The sequence below is a fragment of the Pan paniscus genome, chromosome 21, assembly GCF_029289425.2.
Source record: "Pan paniscus chromosome 21, NHGRI_mPanPan1-v2.0_pri, whole genome shotgun sequence".
NCBI lineage: Eukaryota > Metazoa > Chordata > Mammalia > Primates > Hominidae > Pan > Pan paniscus.
Genome location: NC_073270.2, coordinates 10166784 through 10185774, shown reverse-complemented (window position 1 = coordinate 10185774; position 18991 = coordinate 10166784). Strand labels below are relative to the sequence as shown.

General features: G+C 38.1%; 1 protein-coding gene across 18 annotated transcripts in view; it reads right to left on the bottom strand.

Annotated features, from left to right (window-relative positions):
• PLCB4 (phospholipase C beta 4) overlaps positions 1–18991 on the bottom strand; it is a 435586-nt gene that overhangs the window by 217660 nt on the left and 198935 nt on the right. The window contains exon 1 of one of the 18 annotated variants that reach the window (XM_034947279.3): positions 17463–17547. The exons of the other annotated variants lie outside the window; for them this stretch is intronic. The gene's annotated coding sequence lies outside the window, so the exon portion shown is untranslated. Of the gene's footprint in view, positions 1–17462; positions 17548–18991 lie in introns of those variants that run through there. 18 annotated transcript variants of the gene reach the window in all.

Sequence of the window (18991 nt, the reverse complement as noted above, 5' to 3'; positions counted from 1 at the left end):
GCCATGAAATGCAGATAAATCATGCATATTCTCTTTCAAGAAAGTTCCCATCTCTTCTTCAGTTTATAGAACAAAGTAATTTTATTAAGGTTTTATGGAAAGGTCACTATTGCATTTCTGTAATATTAAAATCTATCTTAGCATACAGAAATCCCTCATGAGCCTGAAATATTAGTTCAAGACTAAGTTTATTAAGGTTTTGGCATGACTCGATATTAACTTTCTCAAAATATTACAACCATTTTCAAATCAGATAAGCAGTGGGATATAAAACTGTGGCTCATAAAAATAAAATCAAGAAAATTGAATCATTGCTTATTAGTTCTTAGAGATTAACTCTATACTTTAAAATTGTGAGGGAGCTTATCAAAACAGTTCATTCTGTATTGGTACTTTCATTTCACAAAAGAATCAGACAGAAACATGGTTAAGGTCTTTGTAGCACATATCAAAGTAAACTGATATTTTAAGACAAATTCAGTTCAAGTGCCAGTAATAACTTTAGTTATCTTCATAATCCCTTCTGTTTCCTAATACTTTCATCCATGACTTGAGTGATGATTAAACAGAGAAATGCCTGGTATGTCAGTACTTGAGTCAGCTGAGTCTGATACCTGAAGTTTTCTAACTCATATATTCCAGAAAACGTATAAAGTTTATCTGACAGAATCAGATAGCAGACACCTGTTACTTGGCAATGTATGAATTTATTGTCATGATTTTTTTAAAATAAAATGTACATTGTTAACAAACATGCTGAAAAATTATGATGCTCCCTGGTGAGGAAAAAACAAACAAACAAAAAAACACTACCTGAAATTCACAGAGCACCCACTATCTCAAAAGATCACTCATAAATATGGTATTCTTTGACTCACAGACTAGAGACCTGGCAAGAGACTGAAGAAGTTGTTTGGCTCACAGCCAGGTGTCCAGGAAGGTGACCATGGAAGCCTTTCTGGTTATTTGACCATACAGATCCTAGGGGATGGAAAGTCTATACAAGGATACTGATGGCGCTTCAAAATTCCCTCCTACCAGATCTCAGGACTCTTTCGTTCATTTAGTTCTCTGTAGACTTCAGCAGTTGATTAGAATCCTCTATCCATGAGGTCATGACTCAGAATGACCTCACTGGCATGGTCTTAAAATAACTGTGAATCCCACTGTATGTTGTGGTTATATTTGAACCTAGATGTAGTACCTCAAGATACATTCTTAGTTCTCTGCAAAGTACTATGTCACATTCTTAAGCTTAAGTGATTGGCCACACAACTGGCATTTTCTCTCTTGGCCTCATGGAATAAAACACTGGTCCTGAACTATTCTTTGACAATGGGACAAAAGGCTTTAGGCCTGAAGAAATAGATGTAAACATTGAAGTAAAACCAGAAGCCAGAGAACCTTCCCTAATTATTACCTTCCAAACCTAAATCTGTCTCTTCCACTATACCCATAACCACCTCCTAATATGATAAACACATACTTCTTCAGCACAACTTTTACAAAGAAGTATGAAGGTTTATGGGTGGAGATATATCCCAAATGTGTTCATTATATTTTAGCCTATTTGATTATTGATAAACTACCTAATTGTAGGCATCTACGTCCAAGAATTTAAAAGTAGATGGAAAAACCCCTAAAACTCCTAAACTCCAGGCTAATTTCAAATACCCACCAACACACATACTTACACAAGATAACTCACATTTTCATGAGACACATGGATTCCTTTTAATGGTAAAGTGCACTCCATGTGAAAAGAACCAATTTTAAGACCTGCTTCAACCAATTACTGTGAAGCTGAAAGAGAATCCCACAAACTATATTTCAAGGAGTTTCCCCATCTGAAAACAGATATGCCTATAATGTCACTTTGCAGGAGGCTCCCAAGATAGAAAAGATGATGTCTACGCATTTATGGCATTGTTCTATTTCACAACAGACATGGACACTATTTTCACTGCTGTACAGCATTCTAACCCCTGCAAGCGAATGCTGGCCTTGACCCTGGTCTGGCTGTTCACTTGCTACCTGGAGCCATATTTACTCTGGTCTTTAGTTTACCAGACAGTAGAATGCTCCATCAAGCTTTTCTAGGATCTAAAACAACTTTTTTGCTTATTTTGTTTATGGCCCCAAAGCATGCATTTGTTGATCATGTTATTTGCAAAGTTTTCTCCAGGAGAACTCTTTACTAGGTCACACAGAGTAGCAAATATCCTCTGTAATGTTTATTTACTTTCCTGAGAAAGAAGAACCTCAGAAAGCAGGTCTATATTGCAGTAATAAATAGGCATGTACCCAAGCATATCAATTTATCATAAAAGAGGGCCAAGATTTCCTATGAATTCTACTATGAGGAGAACTATACTATGCTAAAAAGAACTTAGTAAGTCAGGCTTTATTTAGTAAATCAGCCTTTATTTACTAAAGGCCACAGAAAGTAAAAATGATAATTTAATTTTTTCTTTGACTAAGCAATGCACACCACAGCCCAGTATTAGTCACATGAAACCAATAAGTTGGCTCTAATCAAATTATCTTGAAAATAAACAAATGTGTTCATAACAAGGCTGGTTTGCCCTGGTTAAAATAATGCCATTATAAACTGACTATAATTACATTTTTAAAATGCTAAAAATTTCTAAATTGTTTACATTTATTATATTACTTTTGTAACAAATTTTTAAAAAAAACATTCCTAGCACACTTACACAGAAAGTTCCTTGTTTTTTGATGGTTTTCTTTGCAGAAAATGAGTTTGTAAAAATAACATATCTTCATGCAGGATGTTTTATCATGCTGAAAGTGAACGTTCTCCCCTCCCCTGGGCATCCTCTCATTTATAGTCCTGTGACATCAAGGCCATTGCAATTTAAATAACTGCTTTTTCATTTATAACATATAATGAGTTGGGTTTTGTTGAAACAACTTAAGCAGAACTCTAGACCTGGTTTAAAAACTAATCTTTTTGAGAACCTAAATTATAATAAAGCACTACATAAATATGGGACATGTTTTTTTAAACGATTATATCTGGTAAAATGGCAAGAATTACCAGCAAACACTATATAGTCTATTTATCTCTGATCTATTTATCTATTTCCTGTGGAAGAAGGTATTTCTATACATGTCATAGATACTGATGATTAGCAAACACAGAGTCAATCTTGGAAGTAGATTTTTCACAGGGGGGACCAAGGTGAGAAATCCACTTAATGTTGGAGGAGAGGGACGAAAAAGATCATACATTTCCCTCGCCCCCATCTCTTTCTTCAAACCCATGTAATTCTCCATACCTTTGGTTCTTTACCCTTTCTTCATAAGGCTCCTATCTCTCTTGGGATACAAGCCAATCTATACAACACGCTGTAAGACCTTACATAATCTAGCCTTATATCTCTCTCCATTCATCTCCTATTCCTTTCCCATGCTCACTTGACTCTAACCACATGGACTTCCTCCTGTACCTCATAGAGGCCACTTGCAATTCTGCCTCAGGGCCTTTGCATTTACCATTACCTCAGTTTAGACCATTCTTCCCTAAATATCGGCATGGCTCACTGCCTGCAGATCATAGTATAAATGTCACCATATCTAAGATGCTTTTCCTGGCCACTCAGAACAAAATGGCATCTCACCACCATCAGGATCTCTCTTTCTTGTTACCTCCTAGATTTTTCTACGTAACACACATCAACAACTTCATCTCTGATCCTTTATATATCTTGTTTGTGTTTTCCTCTACCAGAGTAGTGACTACATATATTTTGTTTTCTGCTGTGTCTCTGTCACACAAATATATGGGCCACGTAGTGGGTGCTCAATATAGACCTGTATAGAATGAATGAATGTGTCCCTCTTCTGACTTTTCTCAATGAAGGAATTAACAGAGGAATCCATACATGACAGTGGCCTTAAGTGTTGGTGACTCAGGGATAGAAAACAATTAAATGGAACATTAAAAAATATAATAGAAAGGGAATAAAGTAGGGCATTAGGGTTAAATATAGCCTCCTCCTTCTTTATCAAGGGATGATTTATTATTTCACTGTGTCCCTGCTAGACTAGATACTACACAGAATTCAATAGTGGGTAAGACACAGACTCTATCCTAACAAACTCAAATCCAGCAGAGTAGGTAGACTATTCAACATAAGCAAAATAATATTTTACAGGAATTTAGAACCAGGAGAGATAACCCCTGCCCAGGAGAGAAAAGGGTAGAAAGGCCTCCTGGAGAAAGCTTCTGAGCTAGGCCATAAAGGATAAGAATTCTTATGTGAAATGCAACATGTAATGTTCGAGACTATAAATGATCAGCAGCAAGACAGCATCTTGCTTCTGAAACTTTAAAGTACTTCATAAAACCATCCCCCAAACCCCACCTATTAGAAGATCAGCCTTCAGACACCTAAGAGTTGAAGATGGAAATTCATGGTGTCTTTGAATATGGCTAACTCTGAAAGGCCTCAATGGATTTTGTCAAGGGAAAATAAGTGAAATAGAACTTTGTCATGTGAGACAAATCTAATACATAGAGGGCTTTATTTACTTGTCATGTGAGACAAATCTAATACATAGAGGGCTTTATTTACTTGTCATCCTCCTTTGCATGCAGCCTCAGTTGGGGGCAGGGGTAGAAGGAGGAGCATGTATATGACTAGTTCAGGCCAATGGTTTCTGCCTGAAGATAAAGTGTGTCCCTTCTGGGGGGATATATTTACCACTCCTTCTCCAGGCATGGTAGACCATTTCCAAGCATGACCAGAAAGTCTTCCCCTCCCTTGATCACACTCCTTTGTAATATGACTACACAGCTTCTCCCATCAAGATATGAAGACTTTCGTTCCACGTGGATACTGAAAATGGGTTTTAGACATGTGACTTGCTTTGAAACAAATCAGAGGCATGAAAAGTACTTGTACATTGGGGTTTCCTTCTTGTTCTCTTTGAAACCCTGAGATTATCATGTTTAAAAGGTTAAGACAATCTACTGGAAGATGAGAGGCCACATAGAGAGAAGTCTCAGTCAATCCAGTCCTCCTGGCTGAGGCCCCAAATAAAGTGAGTGAGGCCATCCTAGGTTATCCAACCTGAGCCAAGCCAGCCATGGCCAGAAAAACCACTCAACAAATACAGAGAATTGTGAGAAATAAAACATGATTAAAAAAATTCTACAAAATTTGAGGGTGGTTTGTTACACAACAAAAGCTAACCTATATACCTGCTAAAATAGGCTGAATCGGATGACAGATCTCTGTGAGGCTCTAGTGAGTAAGTGGGCACTGTGATTGTGTTATATAAATGATATTATTGAAGAGTATTAAGGAGATACAGGGAAGAAGAGAGGAAATCCAAAATAAAAAGGCAGGGAGAGGAAGCAACTAGAAACTTGCAAAGCAGTCCAGGGTGTGAGTATGGGGGTATAATAAAATTAAAGCAAACCATCTGTGACTCTGAAGTACATAAAACTGTAACATCACTTTTCTGGATGACATGAATTATTGTGAACACAAATACGTCAACCTTATTGTGAGCAACCTGACAGAGAAATGTTTATATCCTATTTTTCTCTGAATCTCTCCTACCTACTTTTCTAAAGCCTATACCTAGAAGACAGACTGGTACTATCACAGATGATTAGAGAATCTTTGATGAAGAAGTGAATAACTGAATGAGGAAAGGAATGCCTTGGTCATCATGCCCTGTGATAACAAAGTTGTGTGTCTACATTTTGTTCTATATCTCTTTTGATGCCGGGCTTTGCTTTCTCCCAAACTGTTCCTGTTTATAGCTCCTACCGTCTTCAGAGGAAGGAACAAGGGAAAGATTATGTGATATATAAGAATCAGTAGGCTCTGAGTGAGGGCAGCTGGATTTTATAATAGCATTTTATAGCAGGATCTGTATACTAGCCATGTACAACATTTGGCTGTATTTTTCACTTCTGGATGTTTTACTTTTTGTTTAACTTGGATGGCTGATATTATTAGTAAGTTGATATCTAGATAAATAAAGTAGTCATGGAATATTTATTGAAATTTTAGAGTGTGTTTAATTCTTCAATGCCAATTTTTTTTCAATTAAACTAAATAAGAAGGAAAGGTATCAGCCATCTAACCACAGACAATTTTCCAGGGTACCTAAAATATAACGTATTCCCAATTTAATTTTGCAAAATCATTCAGCTCCACATTTCAAACTAAATACAAACTATCATTTTAAATATAAAACCTATATGTTTTAGCAGTTTTAGGTAATAAAATGTTATATGATAAACCTAAGATTAAAACATTTTAGCATAGAATTGTGTTATACCTATTTTGCTTTACAGTTCAGTTGCATTACTTTGAAACTCTGATTTGGAGTGTTTTCATTCCATCATTTTAACCTAATATACCATGACTTATTTTAAATATTTTAATATGCCTAGCCTACAGACCTGGCTCATTGTAAGAAAAATATTGTTCCAAAATTTTATTTTACATGCATAATATCACTTGCTAATTAACAGATTATTAATAGCAACATTTTAAAGTGATTAAACTACTTCTAATACTGCATTCTAAAATGTTCTTTCACATTGAATCTGTATAGAGACTTTATGTGATGGTCCTATTATTGTGTCTGTTTTGCAGATAGGGAAATTAAGCCCTCAAGCAATTAAATCACTTTCCAAAGTCACAAAGATACTAAATGGTGAAGCCAATATTTGAATAAGGTAGCCTCATCCCAGGGTTAGTATACTTAACTGTTAAGAAATTCTGCTCTCTCTCAAAAATTTAATAGAACGATTCTTTGAAAAAGTGAAGTTCCTAAGAAAGTTTGAAGCATGATTTAATATGAGAAACTAATTTCAGAGAAACTTTCAAAACAGTATTTATTACATAAATGTGGTATACCTCTTTTTTTTTTTTTTTTTTTTGTAGCAGATGTTTCTTTGCCCTAAGCTAAGAGTCTCCTTCCTGTCTCCTTCCTTTGCTGAACTATAATACAAATATGCCTCCAGGCACTGTTATTATGAACACATGTTCGGCATACAGAACCACATTTCTGATACACTACTTTCTGCTGGGATTTATGCTGGATTTAATAGCTGGATTTACTTCAGCATGCTCAGTAAGGACCGTATCTCCCTCCAATTCAGTATTTCCTCACCAAGTGAAATTTCACAAAGAAAAGACGCGACCAAAGACAAGAAGAGCTGATGCAAAGCAGGCTAGGTTCATAGTACAAAATCAATAAGTCACAAACATAGGTGTTTGGCAACACTAAAAATCCAAGCAAGGCAGGCATCAGTTTTCTTGCCATTTTTCTTCCTAAGGAGAATGCTTTCCTGTTTGCTAACTTCAACTAACAGGATGAGAAACCCAGTGAAATTAGGACAGAGACACCCACCTCCTTTTTTTCCCTTCCTTTCTCCCCTGCCATTCCATCTTTCAGATCGAAGTGGAGAACACAATATCTTTGTCCTTTGATAGGTCTTCCTGCCTTCTCTTCCCAACTTGGAAATCCAATGCGAAGAGCCAGTGTTTTGAAACTTTACCCACAATCAAAATTCTGCAGGAAATGGGAGGAGTACCAAAGGGCTTAGAAATTCAACGGATCTCCTTTCCAGAGGCCAGAAGGTCAGTGGCCCACTCAGATTAAACTTCTCAGGGGATATGACCTAAGCACCTTATTAATCTCTATTCCTAGAAACCCCACAGCCCCTCTTCTAGTCAGAAGGCAGCTTTTTATGCAAGAGTCTTTTGGCTTCTAGCAACTGAACAAGTCAGTCCCCATCTTGGCTTATTACAAGTGCCTTGGCTTTACCATTTGTGAAATACAAAAAGGGTTGGCTGGCCAACAGCTAGTCTGTTCATAGCAATGGAAAACATGAAACACCCTAAACTCCAGCAATAGGGTGGGGTAAAGTCAACTATGACAAAGCCAAATGGCTGAACAGTATAAGGCCATTAAATGTGACGATTCCAAAGAGCCTTTCATAACGTGGGTAGGTGCTGGTAGTATTATTTTAAATGAAAAGGCAGAATGCAATACATTATTTCAACTACTCAAAAAGAGGCACAGAAACAAAATGCAAAAGACTTGAAGGAAAATACTCAAACGTTAGCCAGTGGTTTCACTGGAGTGAAGGTCAGCATTTTTTTCCTTTTTCAACTTTTATGTACGGTCTAATTTTTAAAATATCTTACTTGGATTTAAAAAATAATCTTCAAGGAAGATTAAAATGATGATGAACTCTTTGGAAGTAAGTCAATTATTGATACCTATAAAATATCTTTCATATCTCAAATTTGAGCTGAATTTCCTGCTAGTCACTCTTCTATTTTCCCTATTGTTCTCTCTGGCTAAAATGAATCTTCTATTCCTACCTATCTCCCCATCTTCCAATCCTGTCTGTCCTTTGATGTCTGGCTCAAATGTCATTTCCCCCCCTTCACGTTTTCTCTAATTCTCTCTTCCTTTAAATCCCAAGTACTTTATACATACCTCTCCAAGGCAATGAACATTTCTATCTAGCACTCTAATTATTTCAAGCTCATGTCCAAGTCTGAAAGAAGTTTCAGCTGCATGAGAAACTGAATTCAACTTTTACACTCTGCATAATACCTTGCACATAGGAAGCATTCAATGAACTCACAGATAAAGGAATACACAAAAGGAATACATTGGCAAGCAAACTGTTTAATTTTAGGTTTAACTTTGTAATCTGTCCTTAGAAATGTTCCTATTCTTTAACCAAATAACATACCCCAAATTTTCCCCACAGTTTCATAAAGTTATTAGCATCTTGCTTAATTGAGGCCATCCAACATACAACGTATCTGTCTTACCTAGATGTAACCATCCAAGAAAGGAAATACAGTAAAGCTTGTATTTAAACAAACAAACAAACAAAAACTCAGTGGGGAACTCCATTTGGGCAGGACCTGTGAATCTTTCATTTTTGTGTTATCCTGGCACATGGTAACTTCTCAATGCGTACTTATTAAACAAGTGAAGAGAAATGAATGAATAAATGAACAGGCCTTGTGTGAGTGAGACAACCTGCCCTAGTCATGGCCTGTATGGACCACGTCCATTCTATGTGTCGGCTGCCATCATGTACTCACAGTGATTGCTACTTTTGAGGACCCTGGAAGTCCAGTGCTCATATCTGCTCGTTGTGAGATCCAATGCAGCTCCCTCAAACTGTAAACTGAAGGTTATGATATCTATCTGAAGAGTCCTTTTTAGGGTAATATCAGATGAAACCCATGCATAGGGCCCAGCATCTAGTAAAGCATGCCATGAGTTGTCATGAGAGAGCTCGCTGGAGTAACCATGGATAAATTAATAAGCAAACATTTTTGTTCAAACCTTTTTCTAAAATTTAATTTTGGAACTTTGTAAAGATATTTTCTGTGCTTCTCTTGAGTAGAAGTACCTGAAAATGTAGATTAACACAGTTCCTGGATGTCCTATCTAAGCAATGTACACTCTTATATGCAGTGCTGTTCTTATAAATCAAATCTGGTCTGGAAACCTTGCCAATAGAACATCAATACTAACTCTTTTCCAACTGGACTGTCGTGAAATACACTAGCATAAAAATGGCAAACCCTTTCCTGATTAACAGATCATTTCAATTTGTAGTAGAAGGTTACTGACATGCATTAAAGTCTTGCAGTTCACAAGCCGCCTCTTCCCTATCCACCAAGTATTGATAAACACACAGCTGTAACTGGGAGGGTCCGTGCAACTGGAATTCTGTTTGCTCTGAACTTAAGCAAGCTTCTGTTCTCTGTGTTCATATCTCTAAGAAAGCAACATGAAAACATTCACTCTGGGTGGCTTGTGAGATTTAATTGAATACAAATAGCATAAAGTTACCTTCTAAGGCAATGTTGTTGTGGCTGCACATGGTCTTATACTAAAACCGAGGTACTGTTCCTAATTTATTCTAAGGGAAATCACAGACACAGGGCAAAATGATCAAGTGAACAAAACTTGCAAAAAACAGTTTCATTTTATTGTTTCAAAACAGGAGTGCCTGGTCTGTGTGCCCCTTGAGCTGTGGGCTTCAGGCTGAATTCCTCCTAGATAGGAAAGCTGTCTATGGCCTTCTGTCACAGTACTTGGGTACCCTCGGTCATTATGTCCCTTCTCTCCTCCCTTCCAGTGACTGAGCTCTAAAGCAAATTATCATCATGAGACTCACAAGGATACTGGTCTCACCAGAAGGAAGACCCTCCCTGACACTTATCAACTATTAAGACTCTAACCAGCAGTTGCCGTTTTGTAACTGTGGTGCAAGGTTAACAGCTAATAAACTGGTAATTAGACTACTGCAGGAAATCTGGCATTGGAGGTCAGATGGCTTGATACTGTGCATCTTTAATCTGGCTTTGCCCTACCCATATACCCAAGCAGGAAAGCTGCATGAGCTGAGGCTCTAAGAACTCAGTAATCTTATGTTCTCAGGGAAAGAAACAAAGCTGTTCTTTTTAGAAAATCAAATCATCATCCACAAATCAAAATAGCAAAGTTCGCTTTTCCTCTGTTTTGCTCAGGCCTGTTTGGCTTATCTATGGCAACAGCTCATGCTTTTCAAAAAATGGGCTGAGCGGTCTTTCAATATTATGTTGCTAAGTAGTCCTTTCTAGGTTAAACATGTTTACTCTTCAAAAAGGCTGAAATTTTACTCCAGTGGTTATACCCTGTAGCTAACATGCAGTGAATCCACTTCTCCCACACGGAAGGAAGATGACAGTCACATAGCGGCAGTAGGTGGAGAGGCTGGCTTCCAGGAACCTGGTCCAGGGCTTCCCAGACTTTACTGTGCATCCAGATTACCTGGGGGCCCCATTAAAATGACCAGTCTGATTCAGCAGTTATGGGGTAGGGACAAAAATTGCACATTTCTATTTCTTTTTCTTTTTCTTTTAGAGACAAGATCTTGCTCTGTCGCCCAGGCTGGAGTGCAGGGTTACAATCATCACTCACTGCAGCCTGAAACTGGGTTCAAGCGATCCTCCCACCTCAGCCTCCCAAGTATGAAACTGCAGGTTTCTCACTAGCTCCCTGGTGATCTCAGTGCTGCTGGTCCATGGGCCATATTTTGAGTAGAACAGAATAGCTGGGATTTGAATCTTCATTTCTGGAATTGCTTCTTATCAAAGGACTAGACTGTGGCTGTGAGCTAGAGGCAGAAATGACATGTGTGGTATGATGGGAAGAAAGAGCAGGGACTAGGAATGGCACAGAACAAGCCACGTGACCTTGGACAAATCCCTGGATCTCAATTCACTGCTTTGCAAATGAAATAAATAACCCCCTCTCACAAAGCCTGAAAGAATAAAACATATAAAAATGTACCCAGAGGCTTGATTCTAATAGCGGCTTATGACCTACTATTTCCTGAAAACTCAGTAAAATCCAGGTATTCCTCCCCGTCTGAGACTCACACCCGGCTCCTCTTCTCAGGCCCCCACACCTGAGTCCTGGCCCATGACATGTGATTGGAAGTAGCTGTATCACATCTGGGCATGGCCCATAAAATATCCTCCCAGGAACATCCCTTCCTCTTGGTGATTTCGTCCTTCTAGCTACACTGACTCCAGGGTGAATTTGGCAGCTACGTGCTAAAAATGACAGAGCTCTCATCAGCCTGGATTCCTGAATAAACGAAAACATGTGGCAGTCGCATCAACCCCTTCACCTGCCCAGTATTGTTATATGAGCAAAGATAAATATTTTCAAGCCATTACATGTTTGTGGTCCTCTTTGTTACAGCAGCTAGCCTACCTAGGCGACACATTTGCCATCCGTTTCCTTTCCTCCTCACCTTCCCACTCCCTACTGTGCTCTCCCCTGAAACAGCGCCACATGCATCCTAAACTGCAGTGTATGGTTAAAAGTATAAGCTCTGAAATCAGAACAGCTAGGTCCAAATTCACCTCCAACCTTTCCTTGTACAGCACTGGACAAGTATGGTCAATAAGTTTCCTATCCTTACTTTTGTCATCTGTGGAAAAAGAAGGATTGTATCATTGCACATCTTTTGAGAAGGTCATGAGATAATGCATGTAATGGAGTTGGCACCTCACTTGGACAAAATAAGCACTCCATAAACAAGCAGCTATCAACAGCTCCCTGGTGATCTCAATGCTGCTGGTCCATGGGCCATATTTTCAGTAGAACAGAATTAGTTGGGATTTGAATCTTCATTTCTGGAATTGCTCCCTATCAAAAAATTAGACTGTGGCCGTGAGCTAGAGGCAGGAATGACATGTGTGGTATGAAAGTAAGAAAGAGCAGGGCCTAGGAATGGCACAGAACAAGGCTGGAGCTCTGGGTCTACCATTTAACAGCCACATGACCTCGTGCAATAATAGCATCCCATTTGATAATATGCCACTTGTTTCCTCCCCACCAGGTAATGCTGTTTCATAAATGATATGGTTTGGCTGTGTCCCCACCCAAATCTCAACTTGAATTGTATTTCCCAGAATTCCCACATGTTGTGGGAGGGACCCAGTGGGAGGTAACTGAATCATGGGAGTCAGTCTTTCCCATGCTATTCTTGTGATACTGAATAAGTCTTGCGAGATCTGATGGGTTTATCAGGGGTTTATGCTTTTGCTTCCTCATTCTCTCTTGCTGCTTCCATGTAAGAAGTGCCTTGTGCCCTCCGCCATGATTGTGAGACCTCCCCATCCATGTGGAACTGTAAGTCAAATTAAACTTCCTTTTCTTCCCAGACTCGGGTATGTTTTTATCAGCAGCATGAAAACGGGCTAATACAATAAGAAATATCATAAATCATTGTTCATATGGTGGTTGAAACAGTATTTCCTACTATATGGTAAAATTCTAAAGAGTCTCTATTACATTCAAAGAGTTCTGAATTGGAAAGATTTTTTCAAGTATCTTAAGCATGGTTATATTTTTCTTACACTTGAATGACAATTACAAAACTAAAAGGGACAAAGAGGAAAGGGGCCAAATAATTAGTATAGATTTTAAACATTTTAAACAAGGTAGGAATTTTACTACTTGAAAACCTGTACTGTACAGAAAAAGCAAGACTGTCATATAATAAGGGATACTTGTATCTTTATCTGCTCTCTAGAACCATAGAGAAAACCTACCAGCAGATGGAAATTCTCAAGAGAAACACAGTTTCTGATGCTCAGGTATCCCCTATCAGAAACAAAGAGTAGAGGCAAAGCACAAGGCATGGTTTTCGTAGGACAGAAGATATTTTCCTCTTTAACCCTACGTGGGATATTTAAGAATAGAATTTGCCATTATAAAAATGCATTGTCCAAGGCTGATGGAAATAACTTTGCTGTTCCCAAACATGTGTTTACATGTGCAAATAAAATAGGGTCAGAATCTGATAATTTGGGGGGTAAAAGTCAGATTCAGTCTTAATATCTAAGGAGTATGGTGCCCATTAAGATACTGAAGACAAGCATAATTTCTCTCATCCTGCATTGCCCTCTCTTTTTTATGGCAACTTAAAGGGATTGGTATTGCAATTTTTAAGAGATGACATACAAGAAAGTTTACTGAAAGTATTCGCCACCGCAAGTAGTGTAAACTCAAGAAACTATAGCATTAGAAAGGAAAGTCAAATGGACCAGGAGTCCATAAAAAATCAGGTACATCTGTTTCTTTAACATTTGATGTGCCTTTTCCTTTCTAAAGAAAAATGAACTGTAAGAACAATGAAAAACTGGCCTGAAGCAGGAACTGTGGAATTCAATTTTTTTTCTTTGAAATACTCTAAATGTGACTCTTCTGTCTAATTCTTCTCTCCTATCCAGCCAATCAGTTACGAAGTCCTGCTGGATTCTACTCCCTGGATCTCTCTGGCATCTGCCCCGTCTTCCCCTGACTCTAGGTTTTGTATTAATCCGTCCTTTCCTGGGCTGCTGCAAAGCTTCCTAGTTAATATCCTGCCGGCAATCTTCCTCCTGTTCTTTCTTTCATTGTCTACACAGAAGCCCAACTAACTTTTCTAAAAATGTAAGTTTTATCATGTTACCTGATTAAAGCCCTTCAGTGGCTCACAACAATACACAAGATAAAAACCCACATTTAGTAATAACATGGCTTAACAAAGACGTACATACTCTGGCTCGAGCATCTGTATCATCTGCTCCAAACAGACACACACACACACAAACACACACACACACACACTGCAACCATAATAACCAGTTCTGTATTATCATCCGAACACAACATAACTCAACACCTTCCTCTTCCTCCTCCTTCACCTGGCAAATACCTACCCATCATCCATGACTTAGCACAGATGTCACTGACTCTGGGACCCTTCTCTAACCCACAGCTTTGGGCGAGGGGCTCATTTGGGATCCCCTGCTTCTTCCATCTGACCAGTACATACAAGTATGGGCTCTGGAGTCAGACTGCAAAAATTCAAATAGCAGGCATGCCTTTTATAACTGTGTGATCTTCAGCAAGTACTTAACCTCTCCGTATTTCAGTTTCCTCATTTGTAAAATGGGAATAATCACAGTGCTTACTTCAAGAGCCTTGTTTTGAGAATTAAAGGCGTTAATATTGAAATGACTTAGAAGAAGTTCTGACATTTCATTATTGCTCGATACATACTAGGCAAGAGTAATGATAAAAGTGGTAGTGACATCATTCTATCCTCACATTGTAAGTCTTTTACTCTTGATTGTACGCTTTGCAAAAGCAGGTCTATGATTATCCTTCCTGCATGCTACTTGACCTACGTCAAACATTCAACTCATTGTTTATTTTCTAATAAGTGTATACTGAGGATTAAAACCAATAATGCCCCCATTCCTGAAGGGAATCCAGCCTCCTCTGAATTACATGGATATATTTTCTCCTGTGTAACTTTAAAGTATTTTCCAAAAACAAAATATAGAAAGTACCTTCTATGTATCCAACACTGCTGGGTACCAAGGTAGGTAAAATGAAATGAAAAAAAAAAAAAAAATCCCTGTAACCAGAAGCTCACAAGGTAAGTCAAGTTCACTAGTAACAGTGAACAAACTGGGAGAGCCTTTTCATGAGACCAAAGAACAAACTGACCTTGTCTGATATCACCCAAGAACATCTTTTCATTTTAAGGGTATGCTCACCAAGAAATTTGTCACACGTCCCCACCCTGGGGAGCAGAAAAGCTCAAAAACAATTTGATTAATGGCCCCAAGGGGAGAGCTCTGGTAGCTTACTTGCTTTGCACAAAAGAACTGAGTAAATATATGACTTGCCAACATAAAATATACTTAGAAAGTGCTAAAGCAATATTGTCCAGGCTTGCATGTAATTCAGGGTGGAGGAGGAATGAGGAGAGGAGAGGAGATAGGGGTTGAGACACAGACCCTCGATAGTCTAGGTTGGAGACCTGCAGCTATGGTATTAACCATGACAGCATGTAAAGTGTCAGTAATGCCCCATTTTAGACTTCTGATTGCCAGTCAGCATCCTCATTAACATAACATATTTTATGACTACTAAAGCACATGTAAGGTCTTAGGTACAAGGCCCTGATCTGATTTAATTTCTTCAAATTATTTTCAAGTGATACAGCGAACCTCATTGCAACAGCAACAAAGTTCTGTATCAAGAAATTGTTATACCTTCTTAGCCATGGTACCTTGATATTTTCTTTCTCTCTTTTTTTTTTTTGAGGGGGGTGCGTGGGCAGGGTTTTATTCTGTTGCCCAGGCTGGAGTACAATGGCATGTTCATAGTTCACTGTAACCTTGACTTCCCAGGCTCAAGTGATCTTCCTACCTCAGCCTCCCGAGTAGCTGGGACTATTAGGTGCATGCCACCACGCCCAGCCAATTTTTTTTTTTTTTGGTAGACATAGGATCTTGCTGTGTTGCCCAGGCTGAGGTCCTGAACTCCTGGGCCCAACAATCCTCCCTCCTCAGCCTTCCAAAGTGCTCAGATTATAGGTGTGAGCCCCCACACCCAGCCCCATGATGCCTTCTTAATCAAAGGTCAAATCACATCCCTCTAAAATCCAAAAAGCACAACCCTAAAAGCCCCAACTGATATAGTTAGTCTGATGCTACATGTGACTTCTGACTCCAGGTACAAGTGTTATAAAGAATTCTACTACATTTGCCATTTTGGAAACCCTTCTTGGAAGAAGCTAAATGTTTCTAATAAGCCATCTCATTGATCCACAAAACATTTTATGCAGGATGTATTATTTACTCACACTTCACATTGTTCGGAAACATTTTTTTACAGGGATAAGTAATCTGGACAAGCAGTTGTCATCTTAATTATAGATGCACATAATTCATGTATAAAAAATAGTAATGACAACGTCAATGTCTTCTAAATGACAGAAAGCTTAAATGCAAAATGGTTGTAAGCATAAACTTTGTTACCAGAGAGTCCTGGGTTCAAAAATTCTTGAATGAGCTATGTAAATCCTGGGAATGGTAACTAACTTCTTTCAACTTCAGCTTCCTTAACTGTTACATGTTGGTAATACTACTACCTACCTGATAAAGCTGTGAGATAATGAATGTAATATGCAGAATGTCTGGGGTAGAATAAATACAAGCAAACTTCTTGGTTTCTTTACCTCTGACAGTTCAGCTGAGCCTCAGAAAGTTTAGCACTGTCAGGGTCCTGCTTTCAAATAAGATGTAAAATGGACAACTTGAGGTAATGAACAATCATAGAACACTTCAGAAAAGAGGCAGGGGATAAGTCCTCAAAGGCTGGATGAATCCACAGCTGGAAATTACATTCTGCCCAATAAGGCCTTTAGAGACTTAAAACAGAATGTTGTAACCTTTTCTTTTTCTCAGCTGTTGGCTAGCAATGCTTTCTCCTGCTGCAAATAATAAACCAATTTCTACAATGAGTCATCAAAATATGCTGAAATTTGTCTGGAAGAAAGGCTGTCTGTGAATAAGGCCAAAAATGAGTCCATCTTTTCAAATGAAAATATGGGTGGTATTCACTGATCTTTCCAGGATAGTATGGAAATCAACAAATAATTCATCTAAAAAATATTTGGTTTTTTTGGAAAACTCATTGAGGTGGCATAAATGGGCACTTGGTACATTCTAGGTAGCATACTTGATCTATATATTAGACTAGAAATTTCTTGAGATTTGTCTAATTTTCTTGATCCTACCCAGGAATCATAATTAAACTATATAACCTTATTAATCATCAATAAAGAACACTGAGTTTGAAGTTGCAAGTAGGGTTCATAATATCCATGTTATTTTTTAAAAATATATGGAGAGTTTGAATAAAAGGAAATATGTGATTCTTTCAAAATGTAAGTCATGAATGGTACATACACACAATGGAATACTGATCAGCAATAAAAAGAAATAGATTATCTATACAAGCAACAACATAGATGAGGCTCAAATGCATTCTACTAATGTCACATTCAATACACATTGTATGATTACCTTTCCATGACATTCTGGAAAAGGCAAAGCTAGTAGTGATGGAGAATATATCCTTGGTTACCAGGAGGTATAGATGGGAAGAGAGCTGGAATACAGACAAACAACAGACAAGAATTTTTTGGAGTAAAGACACTGTTCTGTATCCTATTACGACAGTGATAACATGATTCAATGAATTTGTCAAATCTAATATATCAAAAAGTATGAATTTTACTGTTTGTACCTTTTAAAATAAATAAAAAGAAAAAACTTTAATTCACCATTTAGTGATGCTTAATATTATTTTAAGCTGTCATAGACAGGTAGTTTCTCTTGAATAAAAAAGGAACTTCATTAATAAAATCCCAGGGGAACCCATTTTTTTAATACTGTATTATGTACTGTGGATTGTCTCTGTATACTGCCAACCCACCCTTCCTTGGTTAGGGAGGCCAGAAGGTTAAACATTAAATTTCCAAGACTCCTATGCATCTGAGTTTCACCAGTTAGAAGCACTTAAATATTTAAAGGGCAGTGGCCATTTTCCTGCTGCTACTGCCCCTGGCAATCACAATTTGACAGATACAGGTTTTAGAGGAAATTACAGCAGCAATAGCAACAGTGGGTGTGCTCTTGAACTCAAAAGTCCAGTGATGGCTACAACATTCCTCATCATTCACCAGCATTTCAGGCCATTTTCTAAGTACCCAATCCCCATGTATTAAATCTTTCCTGTGTGAAATACCTAGAGTGGTTTCTTTTCTTTGCCTTGATCTCTGTTGATATAAGAGTAGTTTATTTATAAAATGTTCCCTGTCGTGGATCTTTCTATGACAGAATTATTCAGAAGTTTCAGAAACATTCAATTTAAATCCAGCAAAATATAGCCAAAGTGAAACAACCTTCTGTTTACCAGATTTTTCAGTAGCACTCAGTCCTTGCTCACTGTGTTGGAATGATGACATAGTTGAACATATTATCTCTTATGGCTAACAGCTCCTGGCTAATATGCCAGTAGTATTAACCCCAGCAGAAGAAAGACTCCACTTCCAATGTACTTCAAATAAAGTCTCAGAATTGAGCTTGTTAATCCTAATTGGTCAGGTCTTGGCATCTTCTCCATTCCTGAACCAAAAGCATTCCATCCTTAGCTGTGGGAGGTCATAGCCAAGGTCACTCTCATCACTGATAAATGAAGACAGAACATAAAACCTATACTCACTGATTAAATGTTTGCATATCCGTGGACTTTAAATGTATCCTTTTCTGTTAACAACTAATCAGATTAGTTAAGCCTAAAATAAGTGCTGTAGACTTGTTTAAAGAAAAACTTCCCATGAGGCTTCACAAGTATAGCCTAAAGTATTAGGAATAAGCCTCATTTTTTTGATCCCATGTGACTGAGCTATCTGCATTGTTGCACCTTTAAGGAGGATATGACAGCAAACTCAATATGCTTACCCACCTTGCTCAATGGCTAAAAGAAGCAGTGCCTTTTGGGCAAGGTAGGTGATGACAAGGTTCAGAGGAGAAATGCAACAATGAGGATA